The 19611-nt window shown below is 45.6% G+C and overlaps 1 protein-coding gene across 4 annotated transcripts in view; it reads right to left on the bottom strand.

Annotated features, from left to right (window-relative positions):
* MBNL2 (muscleblind like splicing regulator 2) overlaps nt 1–19611 on the bottom strand; it is a 158105-nt gene that overhangs the window by 138137 nt on the left and 357 nt on the right. The gene's annotated exons all lie outside the window — the stretch shown is intronic.

Genomic DNA, 19611 nt, shown 5'->3' with positions numbered 1-19611 from the left:
CCACTTACAGTAGCATCCCCACAAATCCAAGCTCAACTGTACTCAAACTGTCAATCAGGCAACACAAAGGAGGAAAAAAAAAAACCAAACCCACAAGTCCCGATCATTCCAAGCTTTTAAACAATGCATAGGTGCCCCCCCACCCCCACCCCAGGGGCTCAGTGGTGCCAGGGAAATTTCCATTTCTTATGATGTTTACTGAAATGAATGCTCTTCTTCTAGATCCTAAAGTCTTTGGGGGCTGGGAACGTCATGCCTGTTTCTGTGTTCCCCATGAGGCACCAGGCAGCACCAGGCTGTACCCTAGAGAATCGAAAGCTCATGGTCAGGATTGTATTTTGGATAGAAGCTGGCAGGTAGCAAGACTGTTGATGCCACCATTGTCTAGCTGAGACGCCTGCATGTAAAACCCGTCTGAGCCCAGCAAGAAGCCTTGTCCCAGTTGGCCTGGCCCACCCCAGGAAGCCAAAAAGGGCCTCAGAGAGGAGTGGGTCTGCCAGGCTGAGCCTCAGCTGCCTGATGGAGCCTGAAGAATGAATGAGCTTTACCCAAAAAAGTACCCGAACATTTGAGCCAAGTGCCTGCTCCCCACCTTCTCCTAGATCCATATACCTTAAAGCACAAGCAAGAGCATAAGGAATCGCCCTTTGGGTCCCCAAGGACACATCTTGTGATAGAAGTTTCTAGAAGTCTAAGAATGTGGGTAGTTTTGCTAAAATCCTACCGGTTTCACTGCAGCCAACCCTGGCTTGAGAAAGACACTCTCCAGGTTGTGGGAACACAGGCCCGGCCTTGCCTTGTAGCTTCAGGAGGCATCGGACGTGTCCTGAATCAGGCAATTTCCTTTCTGTGGAACCCCATGTGTGCACACAATACGAGCTCATTTCCTCCTATTGGCTTTTGTTTGAACAGTTTCCTCTGATACGGGATGTCTTCCGCTCTCCTTGGCTGTTACCTAAATCCAGGCATCCTTCTCAGTTCAAGACCCACTCCAATGGGAATTCGGCCCGACCGGCCACATTCTGATGGCCTCTCCCTCCCTCCTGCCTTAGATTAATCGTTAAGTGTCTGGGGCCCCCAACCCAAACAGGGCTAGTCTCAGGGGTCCCCCACTGGCTTTCTCAGTGAGTGCCTGTGTGCGTGCATATGTGTGTCCTAACTCCTCACGGCGATCGCTGGCTACCCATCAACTTTGTTTTGCTTGCTTTACGGAGCATCAGTGCACCAGCAGACGGCTGGATTTTAATCAATGCTTTCTGAGCGGAGGGAATGAGCATTTTGAAAATGATTCATAATGGATTTGAAGATTTGCAGATATCCCTTGATTTGGAAGCATTTAGAAATCTTCCCCAACTGCAAGCTGAAACGGAGACTTTTCCATCCCAGAGTACCATACATTTCTCTTTGTACTCCCTCCTCTATTTTTGAATTTCTTTTTCACTCTTCTGTCCTTAGGTTTTCCCGTGGGCCGATCAAATCAACAGACTCCACACCACCCTTCTTTCCTCTGTGTTTGTGTGTGACCCAAATCTCATGACCCGGGGCACCAGCAAGCACCTAACTTGTGAAAGCATCTCTGCTGTCGAAGGGTTCTCGTGGGGGGAAAACAGGACATGCCACATCGAGTCTTCCAGCACAGGCAACTGGGTCACTAGGGCCAGGAAGGAAGGAACGCACGGTTGCAGGAAACACCTTGCAGCAAATCCTTGCTTATTTGTTCTCTGAGCAACAAAGGGCCAACCTTTCTCTGGGGACCAGAAGGCCAGGACAGACTGGCAGATGTCAGGAGTGTTTCTTGGCCCCCGAGGAAATCCATTCATTTATTCATTCACTTCCAAAAGTTTAAGTTCAGGAGTTTGGTCCCAATGTGAGCCAGTTACCATCTGCTCGAATGACCTAAAAACGGCCCGAGTGGGGACAGAATCAATTTTATCTGCCGAAACAGCTCAAGGCATGGGCTGTCACAGGGTCGGGTCAAGTGCTCCATTTTCACACATGCACTGTATGAAGCTTTCTGAATGTGGCCTGGTCCTCCTGTTGTCAAAAGCAACTGCACTCCTCTGGTTTAGGGAAATATGCCTCACTGTCTTACCACCCCTACCAAACGTAAGTGTGCCCAGAAGTCCGGCCTAAAATTATTTTGAGGAACAGCCTTCTTGCATTTTGTGGCAAAACCGGGAATGTCTTTGTGAGCGATACAAGACTGTAAGAAACTGCAGAAACAGTCATGATGGAGTCGCTGCTCCTTCTGGAATTGTCTAGAAGGTCCGCGGCGTTCCTTGGGGACCATTCCCCAGTAGCTTCGTGTTGGGTCAAAGAAATATAGCCAAAACTATGTGTTCTTTATTCTGTGCAGGATAGAAAGTTCTTGGCATGGGTGATCCCCTTTAAGCCTAATCGTCACCCAGAGAAGTATTATTAAGTGCATTTTTTCAAAAAGTTGAGATTCAGGTACAAGTTAAACTTTGCCTGAAATGGAGCCTGTAGTCTGTGAAACAGCCGGGATCTGAGTGCAGGGTTTAAATGGTCTCTTTAACCCCTGGGCCCAGAGGTCTATTAGTCATTTGTGTTCACATCACTCTGTTTCTGTAATAAATGTAGATTCCTGGGCCCTGTCCCACACATCTCAAGTGAGCATCTCAGGGGCCACGGCCTAGGAATCTGTCACCTGCTTTTTAAACAAGCTTCCTGAGAATTTGTGCAGCCAATGAAACCGGCGTTTGGAGTAACTGGTAAGGGCTTTGAAATGGGTTGGGAAGGAAACCACACTTCTTTCTTCTCTAGGAGCTGGAGGTGGGTGGGGCAGCGAACGCAGAAGAGAAATAGGACCTTGTCCTATGGCTGTAGGAGCTCATTCTGGCCTCGACTGGGGGCATGCTTGTCCTTCACTTAGTTTTCAGGTGGCCCTCAAGGGTAAATAAATAGGCCAATCCATCCTGTGAGATGTGCTGGATACGCCGTGCAACTGAACATCAGCAGAGGTATGAGTCCTACAGCAACTAAAACGTCCTGTGAAAGTTAAGGGGCTCCAAATCCCTCCTCCATGTGTGTGTTTTGTTCTAAGTCTCTGACCGCCCATTGCCTTCATCAACTAACTACTCTGAGGCTTAAATGCAAAAAAACAACCCTTGGCCGAAGGGGCTGGGGCTTAGCTGGCCTCTCTTTCAGTACTAAAGTACAGCTACACAGACGTGTGTGCAGTCTCCTGGGGGCAGAACACATACCCTCTTCATCCGGGATAGAAACTTCTGGGTGCATTTGGGTGGAGGATGGACTGTGAGTTTCTGTAAGTATGACTCACAGCTAATAATCATCTATACAAATGCCTGTCTCACTAATAAAACACTTCAATCATTCCACTGCATTCCATGCACATTTAGTGAACATCTACTACCTACCAGGTTCAAGTTGAAAATGCATGGGGGAGTGGGATGATAAGGAAGCTTTACAAGTGGCATCTATATTGGCAGGTTGTTATTTAGGGGAAGAGTGCCAGGCCCGTGATTATCCTTTTGCTGACCCGAAGCAAAATGAGGGGAAAAGCTAAGGAAAATGATAAAAAGACAGAAGAACAACAAAAAGCTTCGATGTAACACTTTGGAAAGAAGCCACAGTCGAGCAGGTGCCATGTCATAGAGAAGCCTGCAATGAGGTAAAGCCTATCTCTCACTAATAACTGGGGATCGATGCCGTATATCGGTAACCCCACTACAGTTACTTTGAATAGAGCAGGATACATTTCAAGGCAAAGGCTTCTGGGACTCTCCCTGGAGAAGCATTTGGTCCTCAACTTACTCCTTCCTTCCAATTTATCAGATGCTTTTCACCTTTCCTGTTAGAGCAGAATCAGACCTGTTCCCACAAATTTTCAAAAACCGGGTGGTTTCATCCTATCCATCACTCTGCCAGCCTAGTCAACCTCCCCTCAGTCCCACACGGTCTCACCTTAGCCCTGATTTCTCTCCGGCTTCCCTCCGTCATCCCTTCGACTGCTTTAAATATCCCACTCCCTCTGAATGATTTCACCTCCACTGTCCTGGCACCTTGCCTTTCAGCCTCCCAGTCGCCACCCTCCAGCTGTCTCCCAAAGGTCAGGGTGCCGTCTTAACTTCCGCACGTCAAGGTACCAGACTGAGTCCTCATTGTCACTGAACTTTCTTTCTTTCCCATTAGCACTTGGTTTTAGGAGAACCGAATACTCATCCATATTACATCACCCGCCCACGTTATTTCTAGGACATAGTGAACAGCATGATGGCTTCTCACAGATCCAAGGGCATTGAGAGACGCCCTGAGGCCCACACACCTGTCCCAAGAACACCTGCTGTCTCTGCAAATCTCTTTGCTTTCAGATTCCCTGCCACCGGGAGTGTGCCTAGGAGATCGCCTCAAATGTAAGTGCTCCCCAAGGCTGTGCCATCAACCATTTTCTAGTTCTCCGAGGGAACCCCTTAGCTATCTCAAACTCCTTTATGATTTCAAATTCCACTCCTCTGTGGATGAGTCCCCAATGGACTCCCAGCTCTGCACTCTATGGAAGCCCAGACCTATACTTCCATGAGAACATTCCAACTTCAAACTTCCAGTGACCAGAACCAATCTCATATCTTTCCCCATCCTTCCTGCATGTGTCTGTCTCCGGTGTCATGAATGTTTCTGTCACTGAAGTTCATGGTCTCCGGGTCATCCCGGACTTCCCTCCCTTTCCCTTGGCTTCCAAGGGTCCTGCCCCAGCAGCTGGGAAGCCACTCCTGTATGAGTGCATGACCCCTGCCGGATCCTTGTCACCTGCTCTCTCCTCCATGACTTCCTGGGTGCCCACAGCTCTCAGCTCTAAGCTGTACTCACAGAATTATCTCCCCAAGCAGTGTCTGACGTCTCCCCCGCTCCCCCACTCACCTGTTCACAAACATTTGGTGGCTCTCCGCCGTACTTGGAATAAAGTTCAAAATTCAAAGTTTGGCATTCAGGGTCCTCCACAATTGAGGCATAATCATGCCAAACATTTTAGCTGTGCTCCCATGAATACTCTCTGGATTCTGCCCTATTCTCCAGAGAAACCTGCATGGGTGCTTTCCTTCACAGGCCGTGTCAGAGGCTGCCTCCTCCAAGAAGACTTCCCTGCTTCACCTGCACAGCAGGAGTCTACTGACAAGGAACCTTATACCGCCCTTGTGGCACGAATTACCTTCACCGTTGCGGTTTATTTATACATCTTATCTGTCGCACCAGAGAACAAATTCCATGACAGGAAAGGAAATGAGGAAAATTTAAGACATATTTCCTCAACCTTTCACACGGTACTTTTTTTTTTTTTCTGCAAATTTTTCTTTTGCCAAGAAAACTTCACTAAATAGAATGTGTTTGCCCCGGCAGAACAAGTAAAGATTAAGTGAATGATGATCAGCCTGTTGACACGGGGCTTTCACTGTGTGCAGGGCACTTCTGGTATCTTGTGGCCCCAAATCTAAACAAAAATCCTGAAACACGGAATGATCACCTTGATTGACTGGGCCAATCAGGAGATCAAAGTTCCAAGTGACTTGTGACTTTTGTTCATCCTAAGTAGGGGAAGCCAGGATTCAAATCCCTGTGGATGGCCCGCAAGCTGTACATTCTTGCCATCCTTAGTCACTCTTATTTATTTTTTGAGACCTGCACTCCCTTGACTTATACGCACTCCCACAAATCTAGGGTTACACGGGAAGAAAGGGCAAACGGTGCGGCCATCTGCGGTCCTCACACAGTTCCTTCCCTCCACTGGTCTTGTTTGCCAAATAGGATTAAAAAAAAGAACCCCAAAACACTTTAAGCACGACTTGCACGTGTTTGTAAGACATAAAACATAAGCACAGGAGGAGAAAAGGACATGCTTTGTAAACCATACCAAAGTGGCACTATTATTATGGTTATTATTTGATGTGGATGATGATGATCTCCTTTTCAAGTCTGAATGTGAAGCATGAACTTCCCCCTGGCCCGGGGGTAGGATGCGATGGTGCTTCAGGGACCTCACTAGTCGTGGGAACAGAGCCCACTGCTAGAGCCCAGAAAGAGGGGAGAACAGATAAGGAGGGGGCGGGGCCTCAGTGAGAAAAGGATATGGGGTGCCGTCCCACCCACTTCCCTTTATCTTACAATAGACAGTGCCGGGTAGCCAGCTACACTTTTAAACATTTTATTAAAAACAGAAAGATCACACATCCTAAGTGTCCAGTCACTGGATTTTCACAAAGTGAACACATCTGTGTGACCCACCCTCAGACCGAGGAATAACGTATTAGCAGGACCCTGAGAACCCCTGTCGCCAAAGGGTGACCCCTCTCTTGAACTAGCTACTACATCTCACTAGCTGGCTACATCTTAAATTAACCCTTTGACTGTTGTGGAGAGGACGGCAGTGGGTTCTTGGAGAAGCCCTGTCTGGCAGCAATTGCCATTTCAAAGCAGGGGGTAAAAAAAGTGTGTGTGTGTGTGTGTGTGTGTGTGTGTGTGTGAGAGAGAGAGAGAGAGAGAGAGAGAGAGAAATTTTGCATGTAGGAGAAAAGTGTTTCTAATTTTCAATCCTGAAAATGTGAAGGGAAGAAGGAAGATGGGAAGAAGGGAAATAAGTCAGTAAATGCAGTCTCTTTCTGCGTCCCCCACTAGAAGCTGAAAGGCTCCAGCGATGTGCCATTTTGAGAAAGGAAGCAAACAGAATGGCCCTTCTCTACCTGCCTCAGCCTCCGGCCAGAGCAGATCAGCTCCTGTGCCTGTAGCCTTCAAATATAGGGCTAGGTCGGCGGTGATTATTTGATAGCACAGTGTTCACTAGAAGCCTGATATTCTGTGGAACATATGGTTTTGATTTTGGTGGGTTTTTTTTTTTTTCTTCTGTTTTTAGCCAGTGAGCAAGATGGAGAGTGTCACAAACCTAACTCCAGAAGGTGCTGGGATTTGCCAAACTGTAAAGGGAAACTAACGCCCGAGCCCATGTCCCTCCCGCTTTCGCAGCTGGGGGGGGGGGGGGGTGCCTCGGGGGAGACACAGAGGGCCGGGATGGAACTGCACTGACCGGATCTACGACAGAGACTCCCTACCGTTGACAAAGCACAGAGCCCAAGTCGTGACTCTCTGCACTAATTGTCAGCCTGGAAGGAAGAGATCAGAACATCAAATAAAAATCCACAGGCACACAACCATTAACTCAAGACCCAACATGTATCTGGCTAAGAAGACTAATGCTGACTCCGGTTTCCACCATGTTTTAAACAGCAACGTTCTCCAACTTCCCATCTTGGGTTATCGGCTGCCAACATTTCCCAAAATAAGCACTCCTCTCAATTACTTTTTCTGATCAATTATTTAGCACGGTCTGGGCGATACGACATCAATCTTACCCCGAGGGGGAAGAAATTTATGCTCCCTCGTGGTCAGCTAGAAAACTTGTAGTTTTAATTAAAAAGGCACATTTTCAGCATGGACGAGAGTGCTGGCTGGGTTTATGGACATTAGTAAAACTAGTAGTAAAGAGAGAGAAAAAAAAAAGGTAGAGTCGAGGCCTGGGGATCTTTAGGTTAAATATCAACCTGGGAATTTTCCTAAGAGAATCTGGAAGGCTTTTCTCAACTCATGTTTGAGAGCCCTTGAACGGGCTTTTCTCTAGATGAAAACCTGGCCAGCTAGTCGGGAAACAGTTGACCAGCCCTTCCTTTGTTTGCACAGGGTGTCCCTGAGTAGGCCCCGGGCGGAACTGAAGGAGAAAATCCTTCCTGGTTTCTCCCTCTCTGAGGAAGGAGGACAGGTTAGTGCAGCTCGCTGTCGACTGGAGCTGGGATTAATTAGTTCCTTCGGTGACCTTGGCATCTGCTGATGGCGGAATATGTCTCCAAGTTGTGGAGGGGCTGTGCTCAGCCACGGAGGGACTCAGGAGGACCAAGAGCCACGGCGACAACGATCACCATTTTGTTGAGTCCCAAACCAGAAACAACACAACAAAAGAACACCCCGAACAAGTGCTTTAGGTCTAAAAGCCGCTTTAGTGTGGTATTCAAATTGTGTGGATTATCTGTCTGTGTCTGTATACACACTAATCTAGATCTGTTGTTGTGTGTGTACATATCAATGTATATATCTGTGTGCATATATCTATCTGTGTATGTATATTAATCTAAATACATAATATATATTAACCTAAATCTCTACCTAACTTTATCTGTATATACAAATATTTATCTGTAACTATCTACATATATTAATCTAAATCTGGGTCTACGGCTCTATATGTGTTTATGTGTATATTAATGTCTTTCTCTACCTGTCTACATACATATATATCCATCTAAATCAATCTGTCTATCCATCATCCTATGGGTGGTTTTGCAAGTCAATGCCCAGCATCTTGCCAGGTATTTCCAAAGGCGTCTATAGCCTCTTGTTGGGATTGACAAAAATTTTTAAGCATCCCACGCCATTGGGGAAGATGTCTGACCTTCCTCACTTCACCTGCACAGAGCTGAGGGAACACGGCGTGCCCCACCCCTTTCTCTAACACAGCTGGTTCAAGGTTCAAGTAGGATAGCGATGTGGGTCAACGTGAGAAACTCAGAGTGACCCAAGAGAAACTCAGAGCGGGCTAAGTTGCATAAATAAATGTATTACATCCTAAATAAGGGAGCTGCCAGCTGCTCCTATGAGAGGCAGCCTGATTGCCATCTTTCAATATATGAAGAGACTCACCCACTGAAGAAGCATCTGGGTCACTCCAAAGGCCCAGACGAGGGCCGGAGAGTGAAGGTCACTGGAGTCACATTTCGTCTCAGCACAAGGCTGAATTTTACAACAGAATGTTATAGTTCGTAAGCACTCTGGGGCAGTGATTGTCCAGTCAACAGAGGGGAAAGAAGCCATGAGAACCTGGGTAGCAGGGCTGTGGTGGGGGGTAGACATGAGCTGTGCTAGACAATCCCTCCAATTCCTCCCAATTTGGGATTGCCTCTGATCTTCACCTTATGTTTGTGGGTTTTTTAAGTCGGGAGGAGGGGCTATTAGGGTCTCGAGTGTGTGAGGAGCCCCTCCTGAGGCCCTGAGGCATCTCCCCAAGCTCCCGCAGCCCCAACACCTGAGCACCAGCAGAACAGAGAGGTGCAGGTGAGCAGATCACAGGGAGTAAGGAGTTAAGGAGACCAAAGTTCTTGGTGGGTCCCTGCAGCCCCAGAGGCAGCTAGTTCCCTTTGATCCTGACTCTTAATTGCAGCCTACTAGCAAACAGGGAACTTGAAAGAAAAGAAACAGGGAAACTCTGGAGATAGGGTTTGTTTTGTTTCCTGAGGGGATGGTCTTTGTGGTGGCTGCCAGGAAGCTGATACTTTAGGGCTGGAAGGATGGGCTTCCTAAGGGGGCAAATAAATAGACCTTTCTATCAGCTAAGAGCCAGGTGTGAGTGGAACCCCAGGAGCAGTGGGCAACTATGTGTGCCCGTTAGCAGGGGTGCCCGGGAGAGATGCCTCGGCAGAGAGAAGAGCAAGAGAAAAGAGACGATGGGCTGGCTCAGGAGCAGGCCAAGCAAGAAACAGGATGGTGGGTACACGCACTAGAAACAAGCAGCACGGGCCTCGGCAGAGGATGGGAGACACGCATGTGAGAGAAGAGGGAAGGCGGGGGACAAGAAAAGCGGTTTCTAAGAACTTTCACAGAGCACAGCAAAGCCACAACACAACACATCTCCCTCTTGTACATGCCCCACAGCCGATAATGGGCTTTTACATATGTTATCTATTTAAGGTATCAATAAGTTGACATCTTTAGGTCTTTAAGCTTCTTACACACACACACACACACACACACACACACACACACACACACACGAGATTCAAGAGTAAAGAAAAGGCCAACAAATGACAACAAATAACGGAGAGAAGGCTCTGGCCATCCCTGGCGATTTATCAGGTCCCTTTGGGAAGGGGAGCTCCTGGCTGAAACTGAACTCATGCCCGAACAGTATGCCACTAATTGCTTGTTTGTGTTCTGTCTTACACACAAGTGTAAGTGGAGTGAATTCGGCTAGCAGTATGTACAAATGTAAGACAAGTTTTTCTAAAGCAAACCCCCAAGGAAGCACCTTTGGAAAAGGTCGGGCCTTTGGAGACCACCGACTGGGGTTTCACCGCTTGCTCTGTCACTTGTTAGTGTGTGACCCTTGCAAGTAACTCAGCTCCCGGGACTTTATTTTCTTCATAAAAATTCTTCATGGGTCAATGTCCACAAAGCTCCCAGCAGAGGGCTTGGCATATAGCAGGCACTCAATATACTCAACTGACACTCGTTTCCCTTCATTCTTGAAAGGCTATTGGTTAAATTAAAAATGCAAGAAAACACCAGCCATCTGTGTGTGAACTGAACCAGCATCTGGGCAGGGAAGACTTCCCCCAAATCAGTTTAGCTAGACTCGGCCCAGGAAAGAGGGGCCGCGTGCAGATGGACAGGAAAATGAAGCATTCAAGGAAGGAAAGAGAGATGGACACAAAAGAAGGTGTAAGACTTGTGACAAGATACAAAGCTGTCCACAATCAGGCCTGGACATTTCCCTTGAGCCACCACCTTAGACAGCTATCATTTCTAAAACTGTCTTCACTTCTACTGCAAAACATTAAAAGTAGCATTTTTAAATTTTTTTTTTTTTTTTTTCAACGTTTTTTATTTATTTTTGGGACAGAGAGAGACAGAGCATGAACGGGGGAGGGGCAGAGAGAGAGGGAGACACAGAATCGGAAACAGGCTCCAGGCTCCGAGCCATCAGCCCAGAGCCCGACGCGGGGCTCGAACTCACGGACCGCGAGATCGTGACCTGGCTGAAGTCGGACGCTTAACCGACTGCGCCACCCAGGCGCCCCAAAAGTAGCATTTTTAAACAGATGCGATCTTCATCACCTTTAACACGTCCTCTCTATTCTTCATATTCTTTGGAGAGAATAAGGGAAGAATGACATTCCCTGCACCATGAAGGGAGATGATGAGTTGGTCAGAGTTCCACTACGAGCACGGGGAGACATCCACAGACCAGCTGTCTAAAGCACAGAACTCCTGGAAACAGCCCAAGGCCCTGCCTTTCACCCTTGACTACAGAGGCTTTGGGGCAAGGCCCACGGCATAAGTCAGTTCATCCTCGCCCCACTCTGAGCCTGAGCAGTTTGGAAAGGCTTACTGTGTCAAGGAGGTAGGTCCTGGCTCCCAGCCCCAGAGAGCACTCCTTGAAAACCACGCCAGATGCAGTGGTCTGCCGCCATCTACATTTATGTTAGCAAAACTGCCATTGTGCTCTAGAGCTTTGCTGATGAGCAGCGTGTTCATCGTCCGGGAGCTTGTTAGAAATGCAGACTCTCAGGCCCCACTCCAAATCTGTTGAATCAGAATCTCATTTTTAATAAGATTCCCGGCTGATTCCCTATGCACGTGGAAGTCTGAGAAGTGGTGCTATGGTTTACGTACTGCGGGGGTCTGCTATGAGGACGGCAACCGTTTACCCACTTTGAGTGCTTTTCTCATTTTCTCGAGCTCCTAATGGCTGGGTTCGGCAGAGACCTGCTGGATTCAAGAATAAACAGACCTCTGGGTCTGTGAGAATAGGATGACCGGTGTCCAGAGAAATCTCCAATCGCCCTGGAAGTAACATTCTAACCAATGACACCACCCCAAAAGGTGTATTTCAAGATACAGACACTGAAGTCTTGATAGTTGCTGGTTTTAAGTGTTTTCTTCTGGTTATTACTGAAAATCTATTTTTTAAAAAAAGGCTACCGTATATATGAAAAATGCAGCAGGAAGATCTCCCTATCCATCCAGTATCCTGAGACTCTCACCATTACAGCGAACCAATATTTGCCTTCAAGAGGGCCCTGGCTTGAGCACTCATGCCAAAGAGGGTCAACCATGCGCAGCGGGATAATGCAGTGTGGGAAGCCGCACTGTCATCCCGTGGAACCACGGAGACTGCGGTACGGTGCTTAAGAGTCTTGGAACTCACTTTTTGGTTGACAATTTTGCTCCTTTGGGGCTGTTTATTTTCCCAATTCTTTGCTAGCATTTCTGCTCTTCTAGGCCTCTGGCAGTCCTCCCCCAAGGCCCATCCTTGGTCATCTGCCTGCCTCTATTTATGGTCCCTTTGCCTTGGAGGTTGTCAGCATCCTTGGCTTGGATTATGACTGCAACACAGGTATGTCTCAATTGACATTTGAAGCCCTGCATCTAAGCTGTTCTCCGTTCCCACACTGTCAGATGTCTATGGAATAGCCCACTTGGATGACCCACCATTAGCTAAAACACCACGACCAGAACGCGCCATTCATCATCTTCTTCTGTTCCACCACCCCGCTCCTACTGATTGGTTCCTTTTCCCATCCGCCCCTGTTTTCTGTTAGGGTTCCACTGACATTTTTCCTGATAACTCCAGTGCCATTTTGGCTCTTATAAGCTCTCACTAGTTTCCATTATTTTCTCTTCAAGGACCTTTTGGATTTGCCCTTTCTCTTCTATCCCCACAATGCTATTCTAAGCCCACTTTTTCCCACATCATACCTAGAATATGGCAAAAGATTTTTTTCCCCCAGTGGCATCATATGTTACAAATTTTCAGATCTCCAGCCCTCTCTTACAAGTTGTAATTGAACACTTTTAAAACACTAGATATGATGTTGTAAGTAACAAAATTAAGCTCGACATAGCTCCTCAGGTCTTCCATATTCGGACTTCCCCCACGTTCTATTTCCCCACTACCCCTATTTCCTACTGCTCCCCAACATCTAATCCCTGCTCTCCAGAGACAAGTTTAAGCTTCCGCACTGCCCCCTACATCACGTCATGCTGTTTCCTCCTCTGGAGATGACTTTCTTTTCTCTAATTCTGACTCCTGTCCTCTCCAAACTTTATTGAACAAATACCCCTACCTGAAAAATATCTTTGAGCAGGCACAACTGTCATGAGGTTGTTACTTATTTATAAATGTTACACTTGCATAACAATGCTAATATGTTACATATATTATCCAACATATGTGAAAATCGACATTTTAAAAGGATGAGCTAAATAATGTATAAGACACAAGTTCAGCTATTCCTTACCTAGTGAATCATCTTGCCCTAGGTCGGGTGTAGACTTCCCACTTTAGGACCACTGATCTGGACAAAATATATCCATTCAGAGCTACAGGATAGAGCTTCCTTCTATAAAGTTATCTACTACTCCAGCCCGAACAAAGTTCTGCTTGCTTGAACAACCAGAGCATTTAAAATTACAACTAGTAAATCACTAATATAATGTATGCTTCACCAATACTTTTTAGTTGATTAATTGAAGTTTGCATCTAGGATGCCAGAAATTTATAGATTTTTAAAATAATTCAATATCTTAATTAAAAATATTACTGTCTTTCCAAAATTGCTTGGGTTGGGCTCTATCCACTGTGCAACATCCATTACAAGAAAACTCCAAGTCAGACTGCAGTGTGACTTCATTTAAAGACTTTTATCTCATTGAATATCATGTGCACAGATTCCCATAGCTTTGAGGACTAGCTTTTCTGCTTTTTTTTGGCTACTGAAAAAAAAAAAAAATCTTTGAACACATTGTTTAACCTCACTCAAGTTCAGTTTTTGTTTAAATTATAAAACAGGAACAAGAAGGAAATGTTGGGACCATTAAAGAAGTGATAAAAACTGAAGGGATACGTACCTGTAAGACATCACTGTTATTATCACACCTAGCACTTTGGCGTCATAATATGAACTGTATCAGTCATATCTGGGATCTCTAAAAACAATTGCCCTCCTACCTCCACCTATTTCTTTCTGAAAATGAATGATTTTTATTTTCTCCTTTTCATTTGCTCAGCTGAAAACACGGTGCTGCCTACCCTGTCAGGGTCTGAGCTTACATACTGGCTCTAGCAAGTATTAGCGATGGGCTCACGGGTGTGTTACTGAACCTTTGGGAACTTCTCTCGTTCTATGGACCATCATTAACTTTGCGGGGAGAGCATTAACGTTGTGATATTCTTCAAAGGCTCAAATTAAATGAGATATGTTGTAAAATATTAATTTCTCCCCCACCCCATTAGCAGGCCTAAGAGGACTCAATGAGAAGCTCTCATAGGCAAAAGGAATACTTTGAATTTTGTTTTTTCCCACGTGTGCGGGCAATTTACAACCATTAATGAACTTTATGTTCTAGAAGCACCTCCCTGCCATCCATAGCCAAACTTACCTGGCTACTATGTGGCTAGGCTGGTGCACGAACCCAGTATAGGTTTTGTCCCCTGGCACCTTCTGAACAGTCAGAGCTGAGAAAGCAAAGCCATCAGCCTCTCTTCTTGTTCTGCCTTGGGAACTAGGCTGTCTGCAGTACTGGTTACAAGGAATTGTCCAAGAAAGCTTGTGGGGACAGGAGATAGTGACATGTGTACATGCACCAGGGATACTTAGAAGTTTTTCCTGCTTTTCAAAATTCAAGTCACTAACCACGGGCAAAAATAAATGAATAAAAGTTTTTTGTTTTTTTTTTTTTTTAATCCAGTTTATAACTCATCTGTTCCAGGAGCTTTACCCAGTGCTCTAATTTTAGGCTTCTGGATTTTTTAAACCCTCTTTTTTGAACTGTTAATTGAGATAAGGTCTGTGAAAGCCCTTTGTAAAGTGTAAGAAACTATACATATGTTAATTATTCTTCTGAAGACATTTGTGTGCTGACCTATTCTTATCTTGTTTGTAAGTATCTTGTTCCCCAGCGATCGTGGATTGCAAATGCTTAAGACCCAGGACCTGCAGTGCTGGGTGTTCCTTGCCTCCTCCCTCTGTCCTCTGAGGGGGGCTCACCCGCCCCCCCCCCCACAAGCTCGTACAGCAGCCAGCTGCCTGGATGCTCCTAAACCTTAGAACAGCCCATCTGCCTGCCAAGACTCGTAACTAAAAAGACTTCTTTAGGCTCGTTTACGTCCCTCAGTCTCCCACTCAGTTCTCCACAAAGTGAGTCCTTAACCTTGCAGTTTGTCTGCACCCAGAAAATACACAGAGACGTTAGAGTAAAGAAAAAAAAAGTTAGAGTAAAAAGAAAGAAAGAAAGAAAGAAAGAAAGAAAGAAAGAAAGAAAACAACAAATAAGCAAAGGAAAGAAAAAACTTTGTGTTTAAAAGGGGAAACCGTTTTTTTTTTTTTTTTTTAAGTAACTCTGTTTTTAAGGGAAAAAGCGGGGTAGTTTAATGCTCCAGGGTGGGGAATCAGGTTTCCTTACTGGGACGGGGATGGCGAGATAATTACATCAGGGGCTCCCAGGTACCCCGAGGCTCTGGAGTATGGGAGAGGATCTAGGATTTCCTTTTGGTGACTGGTGTTTAAGGCTTTTTAGATGCGTCCATATTCCCCAGTCACTTTGGGGCTGAATCTCAGCTTGCTGAGACTGGGTGATTGCTCTCAGTGGCCTCTTATTTGGGACTTTCCAGCACGTTCTCATAGGTCTATTGCCCATCTTACATCTTTATATGTTATTTAAACAGCACTTATGCTGAGGAAAGTAACAGAGGTGAGGAAAGTGCATATAGACATTTAAAACTCAAAATTCCTTCCCTTATTCTCCCCCCACCAAACACCAAGAACGATCTGAAACCTACAATTAATGCCTGATAGTCAAGGTGAAATTAACATTAACCAATACATTTATTAAAGTCTTTAAAACTTACAATTTTGCATCATTTCTTTCTGCCGCTGATTTTGCACATACACTAAGTCAGGTATTAGGTAATTGACTCGTTTTAACTGAATAGCAAAAGCCAGAGAACCCAAGAGGTGTTTAATAAACACTTGTTGACTGATTGATGGAATATACTGACCTAGCATCTTCTAGACAATGCGTTCTTTGTCAGAGCGCTAAGGTAAGTCGTTGGGTCCACTTTTATTACCAAGCGTTTCTCCCGCGTCAAGGGGAGTGGGCCAGCTGAAAGTTTGTCCACTGGCCTGTGGCTCAGGTTCACAAAAGAAACCCTGGGGCTTTACCTTTCACACCTGTTTTCACTCTCACAACAGAAGCGGGACTAGCCTCGGCTGCCGAGCCTTCGGAGGCACCGACCTGATGCAGACTCAGCATTGACGCCACCCTGGACTGCTTACTATGAATGTTATCACAGCTGCAACCCCCAGTTTGCACACAAAACCTAAGAAACAACTGAGCTGAGTAAAAAAAACCAGGAGAAAAACACTGTATTGTAACTAATTTAAAAGCCCAGCTACGTCTTCCTGCCTCGTTCTTCCGAGAGAAACCAACGCGTGAAATATCAAGTCCCTGGCTCCACGCGGCCAAGCGCAACTCCGCCCATCTGGTTCGGTGGACCATTCCAGAAAGGACGCCTGGGCGCATGACCCCTTTGCTTCTCTCTGCAGCCCCTTCCTCTCTTTCCTTGCCAGGCCTTCGGGCAGACTTTGTGAAAGGAGCGAAGTCCTTTACCCTGTTCCTCTCTGTCCCTGGGGTTCCGTGCTCACCTGGCCTGACTCTGGACCTACAGCTTTGCCTTGACTTTGCTACTGGCTGATGGTTTACACCCCCACCTTTCTCTAATGCCCCTCGCCTCCACTGCCCCCGCTCTCTCGAGCTGCCAGATTTCTCTGCCTGATATGACACAGTAACTGTTTCTGACCCTGTCAGCTTTCAGGTGCAGCTGTACCCAGAGATATTCAAGGCCCCCAAACTATGTTTTCAACAAACATGCCCCACAGTTTTATCACCTTTCATCAGTCAGAATCCTTTACCCCTTGCAACGTTACCAACCTGCTTCTATGCTGACGGTACGTTTTGTCATTTTGGAAAATGTAAACAAATCAATATGCCTTCTTCCCCCATCTTCTCTCATTATCAGTAAGAAAGTGCAGGAGGAAAGGGAGTGGAAGGGCATGAGAGACTGAGCCTGGTCAGTCTATCGTCAGGAATTCTCTCAAACTCAAATCTAAATGCTTTTCTCCCAATTCTCGCTCGGAATCTTGAGTGCCTGATCTTGAATTTCGATGGCGCTCCCCGAGCGCGGGACTGGCTGGTGGCCATGTGATATTGATTTGTTTTCGCCATAGCAACAGCAAATTAAAACAACTAGCAGAGAGGAGGCAGGCCGGTAACCAGTAAAGCTACATAACCAGTATATTTTGCAAGCGTATTTTCCTCTTTTCCTCATATTCTCTCTCTTATTCAATCTACTCTCACAAATTTAATGCAAAGTCAAAGCAAAAATAGCACTAAATGCTTTGGGCACTACAAGGCCTACGTCTGAAATAGTCTGGTTGGCACAGCTTCTGGTATATTGCATGAGATCGATGGAGAAAATGCAAACAGCAATGCTCTGAATTCCTTGGAAATTTTGTTTGTTGGTTTAAGGATAAATATCCCTAGAAAATTGACCTGAGCACACAGTAGAGTGAAGGGTTCTGGAAATATGACTATTTATCTTAATACCCTAAGGCATTTGCCAACTGTTTCATTAATACGGAGGTTTTATCCCTTTGTACTTTAAATAGCTCATTGTAGCAAGAGACAGATGACTTCTTTTTATTTTATTTTATTATTTTATTTTATTTTATTTTATTTTATTTTATTTATTTTTTTGGTACAAGGTCAAGGCCTCTCAAAATGAATGCTGGAATTATGAGAGAAAAGTGTAGCAAGTATTACTCAGTTCTATTAAGAGAGAGAAGAACGAAGGAGGGTGCCTGCTTAGGGCTACACAAGCAGCTGGAAAGGGAATGTAAACTAGAACCGGGAACTCCCCAGAACTCCGGTCTGTTCGTCTGGAAATTCTCCCTTCAGAGGCCCCATATTAAATGCTACCTTCCCCTGATCTCTCCGACCCAGGTTACCACCTGTGACACAGATTAACAGCCTGCAGTACTGGACTTCCCTTCCTTCAGCCCATCTGCACCAGGCATGGTGCTCTTTATGTAAAAGCAGCTGTTCCCACCATCACGGCCAGCCACGAACTTGGTGGCATAACCTTGGTCCTACACAGTGGCTCCGGGGAACTGGGAATGAGGCCACAGGCACTATCCACCCAGGTGGCAGTACTGGGCTGTGCCAGGCGAAGTTGGGCCAGAAGCAAAGCCCGTGCTCCGCTCCCCACTGCTCTTCGCCAGGACGGCCAGAACCCTGCAGAGAAACTGCTCGGACCCGCCCGACGTGAGGCAGGTAGGAGATGCCCTATTTACGCTGGAGATGGGTTTAGGGTTTAGAAAGGACAGGCTAAAATATGAAGACATAACTCAAGACCTGCCAAGAGAGAGTCAGAATGTTCCTGGCCAGGACGTAAAGCAATATTCCTCTCCACGAGCCTGAATAAAAGAACACCCAGCAGAAATAGTTGGGGGATGACGTCAGAAGTTCTGGGCTAGTGTCCTGCACTTCTCCTTGAAAGTAAAAACAGTGGGTCTGGAAGAATCTACGTGGCATTGCCCTTATTTAAATGAATATTTGAACTGCTCCTCAGAAAACAGGCAGGATAGCTGAAGAAACTTCATCTTATTTAAAGATTATAAGCATGCCCTCCTTTTTTCCCCCACTTTATTTAGCTCCCCAATGCACATATTACCAAATTAACAAATTGTCTTTCCACTTAACCTTTGTCTTTTAAAAGGACAGTAATGTTTCTCGAAGAGCATTCACGGTAGTAGTGGTTAGGCAAGTCAGATTTTTTTCTTCGCTTCAGTGCTTGCTAACTATTCTAAAAATGTTACACATTTATTGTAAACACATGCTTCCGAGGCCTAACAAAAAAGCACAGTTTCCTCATGCCTGGCAGAAATTTAAAACGGAAAAGGGCAGAAAGAATTCTTTAACAAATATATCATTTCCTTCTCTTGGGCCAAGTGTGTTAAAAATAAATCTCCATCATTTCTCCCTGCTGCTTCTCGGCAAGAAAGTTGATATGGTTCGGCATAGTGAAGACACAGCTTTAAAAGCTAGCCTGCCCTCATTAAATTATTCTGCTGGCTGTGTGTTCTCATTAAAAATGCATAAAGATCAGATAATTGCAGTAAGCATTATTAACCCAGCTTTACTTTTGAATATAATGGTTCCACTTTTAAGCTGGAAACAAAGGCTCAGAAAAAGAAATGTAAACATTGAACTACAGTATCGAAAACTTGTCAGAAAGCTACCTCTTGCTGGCTTGTTAAAAAATGTGCTTTTGAAACTCAAAGCCGTGGCATTATAGGGCTAGGTGGGTCCCTAATTTCTAACACATAGACGTATTTTTGGCTAAACATTCAACCGATGGTTATTTACTATGAAGTTTTCCTTTTCTTCTTCATTACCAGTCCGTTTTCAAATAGCAGGATCAACGTAAACTTTATTTATTCGGGAGCGAACTGGGGCAGTAATGAAAATTTTCTAGAACAAGAACATAAGAACGCTCCCAGGAATTCACAGTTTTTGTTGAGTAATAAAATGGATCTCTTCTTTGAAATAAACACTCGTTTCATGCCTCACCCCAGTCAGGCGGCACAGATTCAAGCTTTTGCCGTTTCTTTCTTTCTTCCTTTTTTTTTTTTTCCCCTCAAATCAAAATGTTACGTAAAACTCCAGGGTCCCCGGCAAGTGTTACATTTGAATTAG

Source organism: Panthera leo, chromosome A1 (assembly GCF_018350215.1).
Source record: "Panthera leo isolate Ple1 chromosome A1, P.leo_Ple1_pat1.1, whole genome shotgun sequence".
Lineage (NCBI taxonomy): Eukaryota > Metazoa > Chordata > Mammalia > Carnivora > Felidae > Panthera > Panthera leo.
Note: the sequence above shows the minus strand (reverse complement) of the source record. Positions and strands in the feature narration are given on the sequence as shown.